Source organism: Nelumbo lutea, chromosome 4, assembly GCF_056320005.1.
Source record: "Nelumbo lutea isolate HS-2025 chromosome 4, American lotus-T2T, whole genome shotgun sequence".
NCBI lineage: Eukaryota > Viridiplantae > Streptophyta > Magnoliopsida > Proteales > Nelumbonaceae > Nelumbo > Nelumbo lutea.
This window is the reverse complement of record NC_142687.1, coordinates 60,443,982-60,453,082: the sequence shown is the minus strand read 5'-3', so window position 1 is coordinate 60,453,082 and position 9,101 is coordinate 60,443,982. Positions and strand designations below refer to the sequence as shown.

The 9,101-nt window shown below is 40.4% G+C and overlaps 1 non-coding gene across 1 annotated transcript; it reads right to left on the bottom strand.

Moving 5' to 3' along the window:
* Nucleotides 1-239: 239 nt before the first annotated feature.
* LOC148860819 (small nucleolar RNA R71) lies at nt 240-346 on the bottom strand. Its single transcript, XR_016095326.1, has one exon. It is a non-coding gene; the product is annotated as a small nucleolar RNA R71 (small nucleolar RNA).
* Between the last annotated feature and the right edge of the window lie 8,755 nt (nt 347-9,101).

Here is a 9,101-nt window from a genome sequence, read left to right as displayed (position 1 = left end):
CAATTCTGTGGAATGGCCCACGAAGATCCCAACGCACATATTGCTAACTTTTTAGAAATATGTGACACCTTCAAACACAATGGGGTAAGTGATGATGCCATTAGGCTTAGGTTATTCCCATTCTCTTTGAAAGATAAAGCCAAAGCATGGCTGAATTCATTACCAGTAGGATCAATAGTTACGTGGGATGAAATGGCCAGCCATTTCCTCTCTAAGTATTTTCCCCTTCTAAAACTACTAAAATGAGGAATGATATCACTACATTTTTCCAACAAGTGGGGGAATCTTTATACGAGTCATGGGAACAGTACAAGGAGCTGCTGAGGAGAGTTCCTCACCATGGCCTTCCCATATGGCTGCAAGTGCAGACCTTCTATAATGGACTTACCGACTAAAATAAGATCATACTAGATGTTGCAGCCGGAAGGTCCATAAACAATAAGACTCCTGAGGTTGCCCATGCACTCATTGAAGAAATGGCAGCCAGCAACTATCAATGGCATTCTAAAAGAACCCAAACTAGGAAGCAGCATGGCCTGCATAATGTTGATACTTATATGACACTATCTACACAAATAGGAGCACTCAGTAAGAAAATTGATGAAATGCAGATAACTGCCATGCATGTGCAGCCTCTTACTTGTGAATTGTGTGGGGGAGGCCACATCAGTACTGACTGCCAAGTTGGCAATCAGTTCAGGCCATCTACTAAACAAGTTGACTATGTCAGCAATTTATCAAGACAACAGGGTTACGAGAGTCACCATACCTTTCACCCAGGATGGAGGGGACATCCAAACCAGTCTTGGCCAAGTTAGCATACTTCCAAGCCTTTCCACCAGACTTATCAGCAACCCGAACCAAAGTCCAATTTGGAGGAGCTGATGACAAAATTTATAGCAAGTGTGGAAACTAGGTTCCAAAACCAGGAAGCCTCAATCAAGAACCTAGAAAACCAAGTGGGGCAATTGGCACAATTAATCTCTTCCAGACTGTTGGGAACTCTTCCAAGCAACACTGAAGTGAGAGCAAGTACAAGCTATTACCTTAAGGAGTGGAAAAGAGTTGCCTGAGGTAGAAAAGAAAAATAAGACTGAACCTAAGGCAGCAATAAGCCTTGGAACTGGTTAGTAGAAGAAGGAACAACTTGAAGCACAACAAGGGATGCACCAGCAGCCACAAGTTCCATTCCCTAACAGGCTGAAGCAATAGAAAATGGAAAAGGAATTTGGTACATTTCTTGAAATATTTAAAAGTTTACACATTAATATTCCTTTTGCTGATGCTTTAGCCCAGATGCCACACTATGCAAGGTTTTTGAAGGAATTATTGGCAAACAAAAAGAAACTGGGAGGTGTGGCAATAATTGCTTTGAATGAGGAAATTTCTACTATCCTTCTAAACAAACTGCCTCAGAAACTCAAAGATCCAGAGAGTTTCACTATTCCTTATACCATAGGCAGTTTAAAAATTGAGAAAGATTTATGTGACTTGGGAGCTAGCATCAATTTAATGGCATTTTCTATCTTCAAGAAATTGGGATTGGGGGTACCCCAACCCACTAGAATGGCATTACAATTGGCTGATAGATCCATTAGACATCCTAGGGGGATCATAGAAGATGTGTTAGTTAAAGTTGACAAATTCATTTTTCTAGTTGATTTCATTGTGTGAGACATGCAAGAAGATGTGGAGGTCCCACTTATCCTAGGGAGACCCTTCCTGGCTACTGGGAAAGCGGTGATTGATGTCCAACAAGGACAACTCAGCCTTAGGATACAAGATGAGGAGATAATTTTTAAAATGTCTGATGCTATGAAACATGCACCCTCTAGTGATGATTCGTGTTATATGATTGATGCCATTGATATGACAATTGATGAATGTTTCTAGGTAAGTAGAATGGCTTATCCTCTTGAACTCTGCCTCCAGTAGGGAGAACTTGAAAAAGGAGAAAATGAAGAAACAAACCTCATGATAGCATATCTGAATGATAAGCCTCAATTCAACGGAAAAGGGGTTTCTCAAATTAGAGAACTTAGGCAAATTGCCTGGACCATTAGGTAAGCCATCATCCCAAGAACCCCCCACCCTTGAACTGGAGCAATTACCTTCCCATTTAGAGTATGCTTTCCTTGAAGAACCATCAACTCTCCCCATAATAATTTTCGCATCACTGAATCCATTACAAAAAGAAAAATTATTAAGAGTGTTGCAGGAACACAAAAATGCTATAGCCTAGAAGGTAGAGGATATCAAAGGCATTAATCCATCAATTGCACTCACAGAATTTTGATGGAAGAGGACATCAAGCCTTTCGTTCAGCCCCAAAGATGCCTGAATCCCAACATGAAAGAAGTGGTAAAGGCTGAAATAATTAAGCTATTAGATGTTGGGATCATTTGTCCTATTTCTAACAGTTCTTGGGTAAGTCCCGTGCAAGTCATGCCCGAGAAAGGGGGTATGACCGTTGTTCCAAATGAGAAAAATGAACTCATCCCAACTAGAACTGTCACCGGATGGCATGTATGTATTGACTATAGAAAGTTAAATGAAGCCACCTGGAATGACCATTTTCCTCTCCCACTTATGGACCAAATGTTAGAGAGGCTAGCCGGGCATGAGTATTATTGTTTCTTAGATGGATATTCGGGGTATAACCAGATCCCAATTGCACTAGAAGACCAAGAAAAGACCACTTTTACTTGCCCATATGGCACATTTGCATACCAAAGGATGCCCTTTGGATTAGGCAATGCCCCAACAATCTTTCAGTAGTGCATGATGTCCATATTTTCTGATATGGTTGAAAAATTTATTGAGATCTTTATGGATGATTTTTTAGTTTTTGGCTTTTCGTTTGATGCATGCTTGAATAATCTGGAATAGGTGCTTACTAGATGCGAAGAAACATATCTTGTGTTGAATTGGGAGAAATGTCATTTTATGGTGCAAGAAGGCATAGTGCTTGGACACAAGATCTCTCACAGAGGTATAGAAGTCGACAAGGCCAAGGTGGAGGCAATTGAAAAATTGCCACCCCCATCATCTGTCCATTCTGTGAGAAGTTTCTTAGGGCATGTTAGCTTCTATAGGAATTTTATTAAGGATTTCTCAAAAATTGCCAAGCCACTATCTACCTTGCTTCAGAAAGAAGTGCCTTTTGAATTTTCAATTGAATGCCTTCATGCTTTCAACACCTTGAATGACAGATTGATCCATGCACCTATCATGGTAGCACCAGATTGGTCCCTCCCATTTGAATTAATGTGTGATGCGAGTGATTCTGCTGTAGGAGTTGTTTTGGGACATAGAGTGAACAAACATTTTCATCCAATTTACTATGCTAGCAGAACCTCGAATGGACCCTAACTCTATTACACCACCACAGAAAAGGAGCTGCTAGCAGTAATCTTTGCACTTGACAAATTTCATTCATATATGATATTGTCCAAAGATGTTGTATACATAGATCACTCGGCATTACGGCACTTGCTTACCAAGAAAAATTCAAAACCAAGACTGATCAGGTGGATCCTTCTACTGCAAGAATTTGATATTGAGATTAGAGACATGAAGGGTGCTGCAAACCTGGTTGCTGATTATCTCTCTTGGTTAGACAAGGTAAGCTCAGAAGAGGAGATAACCAACAACATCCGAGAAGAATTTCCGGATGAACAACTATACTCAATTCAAGAATATGCATCTCCTTGGTATGTTGATTTTGCAAATTATCTAGCTGCACAAGTCATTAGTCCTAACCTATCATATCAACAAAAGAAAAAATTCCTTTCTGATGTAAAATACTATCTGTTGGAGGAACCCATTTTGTATAAATTGTGTGCAGATCAGATCATAAGGAGATGTGTCCCTGAGGAGGAGATGGAGTCAGTACTCCAATTTTTCCATGATAAAGAAGTAGGGGGTCATTTTGGAGCTAGCCGCACCGCAACCAAGGTTTTGCAATTAGGTTTTTATTGGCCTACATTATTCAAGGGTGCCCATAGGTATGTGTCCACATGTGACAAATGTCAAAGGTCGGGAAACATTTCCCGGCAGAATGAAATGCCCCATTCCAATATTTTAATCTGCGAAATCTTTGATGTTTGGGGTATAGACTTCATGGGACCCTTCCCGAATTCTTTTGGGAATAAGTACATCCTCGTTGCTGTTGATTATGTATCTAAATGGGTGGAAGCCATGGCTTTGCCCACAAATGACTCAAGGAGGGTGCTACACTTCCTAAAGAAGCTATTCTCCTAATTTGGCACTCTGTGAGCTATAATTAGTGATAGGGGAACTCATTTATGCAATAGCCAATTTGAGCGGTTAATGCAAAAATATGGAATTACACATAAATTGGCTACCCCTTATCACCCTCAAACTAGTGGCCAAGTGGAATTGGCTAACAGGGAACTCAAAATAATTCTGGAAAAGATTGTAGCATTTGCTAGAAAAGATTGGTCCATTAAGTTAGATGATGCATTTTGTGCATACGGAACTTCATATAAGACACCCATTGGCATGCCCCCCTACAGGTTGGTCATTGGTAAAGCATGCCATTAACCAGTAGAATTAGAGCACAAGGCCTATTGGGCTCTTAAATTCTTGAATTTTGACATTGAGGCCATAGGGGTTAAAGGAGGCTGCAATTGAATGAGATGGATGAATTCAGACTTGTTGCTTTTGAAAATACCAAAGTCTATAAAGAAAGAATTAAAAGATGGCATGATAAGAACTTGTTTAGGCGAGACTTTTATGTTGGGCAGCAGGTATTGTTATATAATTCCCATCTCCGCCTTTTCCCAAGCAAGTTGAGATCCAGGTGGTCTGGACCCTTCACCATCACTCAGGTTTTTCCCCATGGGGCTATAGAAATCACCCACCCGGTTCAGGGCACATTTAAAGTAAATGGCCAACGTCTGAAACCATATTAAGTGGGCGGTAATGTACCCCCTCCATCCATTATTTATCTTGACAATCAATGATCTTCTTGTTCATGAACAGGTTAAGGCATCTTTTCTTCATTTTTTTAGGATATTAGTTAGTAAAATAAAGATCTCTTTTTCAAAATTTCAATTCATTTTTAGAAGAAGAGGCTTCCCATCAAAGTGCCCATTTTATTATCCAGGGAGTCCTTTATTCACCCTTCTCTTTACTTGATGATTTCATTCTCATTCCCTAACACTAGGAACATTGTGGACAATGTTCATCTTAAGTATGGGGGAGTGAGCCTGAGGCTAGGGTGTGGGAGCTGAAACCATGCACCTCAACTCCAACACACATATGCGGGCAATGACATATCCAAGTAGACTGGAACCTCTCAAAATTCATTGGTATTTATTAGGTGATTTTTTTAGATGGAATACAATGAGTTGAGGGAGACCAATGTAATTGTTAAGTTTTTATTCTTGCGAATGACCCAACTTAGTATATGCATGAGAAAAAGGGGGTGTTGAATATGTCTTTTAGCATAACTAGCCTTAACTAGCTTCATGTGTATGAAAGCACTTGATTTCATTATTAATGGTCAAGAAAGCTAGTGCACATCTGAATTGCTAATACATTGGGTTTAATAATTGAGCCCAAATTGACTCTGCTATTTTGAGCTGAATAGTAAAACTAGCAGCTCAGAACATAAGTCTTGTTATCTACCTCAAGCATGTGACTATGTAAGATGGAGCATAAAATGCACTTACACCAAAAAAAAAAAAAGAGAAGAGAGAGAAAAAGAAGAGTGTGAGATAGAGCATAAAATGCACTCACACTAAAAGAAGAAGAAAAGGATGAGACGGAGCATAAAATGCACTCACCCCTTGAAATAAGTAATTATGGTGACAACTGAGGTTCAAAGGGGCATACTAAAGTTGAACACTTACAAAAATTCCCCGACTACTCAATGCATTTCTATCCTAAAAATTCACCCGGTAAATGATGAGAATAGAAGGGGGGAATGTTCAGTTTTTGGTTGATGTCTTTGCTTAAGGACAAGCAAAAGCTTAAGTGTGGGGGCATTGATTTTTATGCCATTTTTTATTTAATTTTGCCCTAATTTAGTTTAATGATAAGAAAAGATTTTAGGGGTAATTAGTCCAAGAAAAAGAAAGAAAAAGGCAAGAAAAAAATGTTCAAAAAGACCAATTTCACCCCAGCTTGATTGTGGAAGCAAGAGAGAGCACTTCAGCTCAAGAATAACAAGTTGATTCCTTAAAAAAACCCAAGAAAAGAAAGCCTAGCAAAGAGTAAAATTCGGCCTAGTAGAGAAGGCCCATTCTCAGCCCAAAAGAGTAGGCTAAAGTGTAGCTATCATGTGCTAAGAGGGAGCCTAAGTGCAACCCAAATAGCATCCCAAAGAGCTAGGGGTGGCAACTCTTAGAAGGCTTTCAAGAGAACTCTAGAAAGTTCATGGAGGGGATGTAATTGAAAGAATGGTAGGATCCATCATATGGATGCCAAAAAGGTTGGGGAATGGGTGGGCGAATTTCAAAAATTTTCTACCTTCTTCCAATTGGGAATCATATTCCCTAAATTTAGAATACAATATTCAAGAATCCTACTTGAACCATAATCGAACCAAATCTGGAACAAAAGACAAGGGACACCAAAGAGGCAAAGATTTGCTCCTGATCCAAAGAAGCAGTATCTCCCAAAGTTGGTGTTCACACCCAAAGAGGACACCAAGATCTACTCCTGCTGAAGATGATATAGCAATATGTGGAACGGAACCAGCAAAGTGTGTCCTACACACTGAATCCTTCACAGGAATCCTCTGAAAACTCTGAGCACCAAATCTTTTTAGTTCTTTCTGCAAAACTGATATCAAGAACTAATTTCTTGATTTCTTTCCTTCAAAGATCCAATATTTTCAGAGATGGTGGCGGCTGGAGAAGAATTCCTGAGATGAAGATGGCGAATATTGCTTCTCTTCTCTCTGGATAGTTATGAGATCCTATCTCAATTCGCTGCAAATTTTCTTGCACCAAAAACCCTAGCTACGAATTTTGTTGTATCTCTCTTAGGGTTTTCTCCTCTTTTCTTTTTGATTAAGAAACCTCATAATGAGGAGTTATCCCAATCCAAATCAGTATCTGGATAGGGGATGATATTAATCCTATCTGCAGATTAGGTTAGCTTACTCTTGATCTTATCAGGAGGTTACCAAATTCAAATTTGATTTGAATTTGGTCTCATAGATTGGACTAGGTTAAAGGCCCAATCCTTTTGCTAACTTTAATCCTAGATCCGCCCCATAAGTGGGTATTCATATCTACACAGTTCGAAATGGGCTTTTGGCCCATTAAGTGTTCAGTGCTTAACTAGTTTCCAATCTGCTGCCCAGTTGGGCTTCCTTGTATGGCATGGGACCCAAGCATTGATCAACACACCAGCCACATGGGTTCAGCCCAGCCTTCATTACAAGGCCTAGCCGAATTCACTAAGAAGTCGAGTGAACCTTTGAGCCCATCACATGGACCCTATGGGCCCAACACTTACATTAAGTGGTCCCTGGACCAAGCCATCTTATTAAATCCCAGGGACTGTGGGCAGGTGCAAGATTAGCCCATCAGGTATTATCCTAAATGGCCTTACACTTAACCTCTCAGCTCGTAATGATCAAGCACTGCCCGACAAGAGAGGACCTCTCCCTCAGCTGCAAGGAATAGTGCTGCACTCTCCACTCACATGGATCCTGGGAATTAAAACCATTTGCAAATGTTTTGAAACCATATACATATATATATATATATATCATATATAAATTTTGCAAAACAAAATTCCAACGATTGAAATCAACTGTCAGCAGTTTGGTTTCCATTAGAGAGAGTGCATTCCCGATCATTACCTTTGTCCGATTAAGGGGCTGATCCTATCACTATGATCACCCACTCAAATGAATTCTTAGACTGCCCCAACATGACCAGGTTTTGACCCTCGCTAAGGATCTCACTGATTGGCATTTCAAAGACAACCCGATCTGACACCTAGTGAAGTATCATAATCGAGTCTAGGGGTCAGGTGTAACTTTCCAATTTTGCCCATTTGTCTCCAAGGTTCAAAGATTCAAGTAATCCCATACTACATGTGCCTTGGGTCTTACCCTGGTGGCTGAGACAAGTCATCCCAACACTTGGCGGCACATCATTATCAGGCTTGGTAGGATAAATCTCCCCAGACTTATCCAATGGCTGTGAACATTTAAAACTAATACAAGTCTCAATAAGTGTCCAGTTTTAGGGTATTACACAGAATAATACCAAACAACATGAATCAAACATGCACATTATTTATTTACACTAAATATCAAAAGTACATCAAATCAGATTGTTGCTAAGGGCATACAAAACAATCCAACAACTCCCACTTGCACTTAGGTCCAATCTGGTACAAGCCGAAGTCCCATACTTTCCACGTGTTTCTCAAAGACCTTCTGTGTCAGTGGCTTAGTCAATGGGTCTGCCACATTATCCGGTGATGCTACCTTCTGAATTAGGACATCGCCTCTACCAACGATCTTTCGTAGTACGTGGTACTTCTTCTCGATGTGCTTAGACTTCGAGTGGGCCCAAGGCTCTTTAACTTGGGTGATGGCTCCATTGTTGTCACACAACAACGGGAAGGGTGATGTGCTGGACAGAATCACTCCCAATTCGTGTATGAATTTCTTCATCCACACGGCTTCCTTGGCAGCTTCACTTGCGCAATGTACTTGGCCTTGGTTGTGGAATCTGCAATGGACCCCTGTTTGCTGCTTCTAGTGAACTACCATCGAATACCAGACAAAACTCTTTTTGTCCATCGAAGGTATTTGAGTATGTTCTTTACAATAGTCCAATGCTCCTCCTACCTTGGGTTGGCCTGGAATCTCCTTACCACACTTACTGCCTGAGCAATGTTCAGGCGAGTGCACAACATGGCATACATGATGCTCCCTACGGCTATGGCATATGGAACATCTCTCATACCCTCAATCTCCTCAGAAGTCTTGGGAGACATCTTCTTGGAGATAATGACTCTGTGCCTGAAAAGAACATTTCCTTTCTTGGAGTTCTCCATGCGGTATCTTTTGACAAATTTGTCAATGTAAGCAACCTCGGATAATC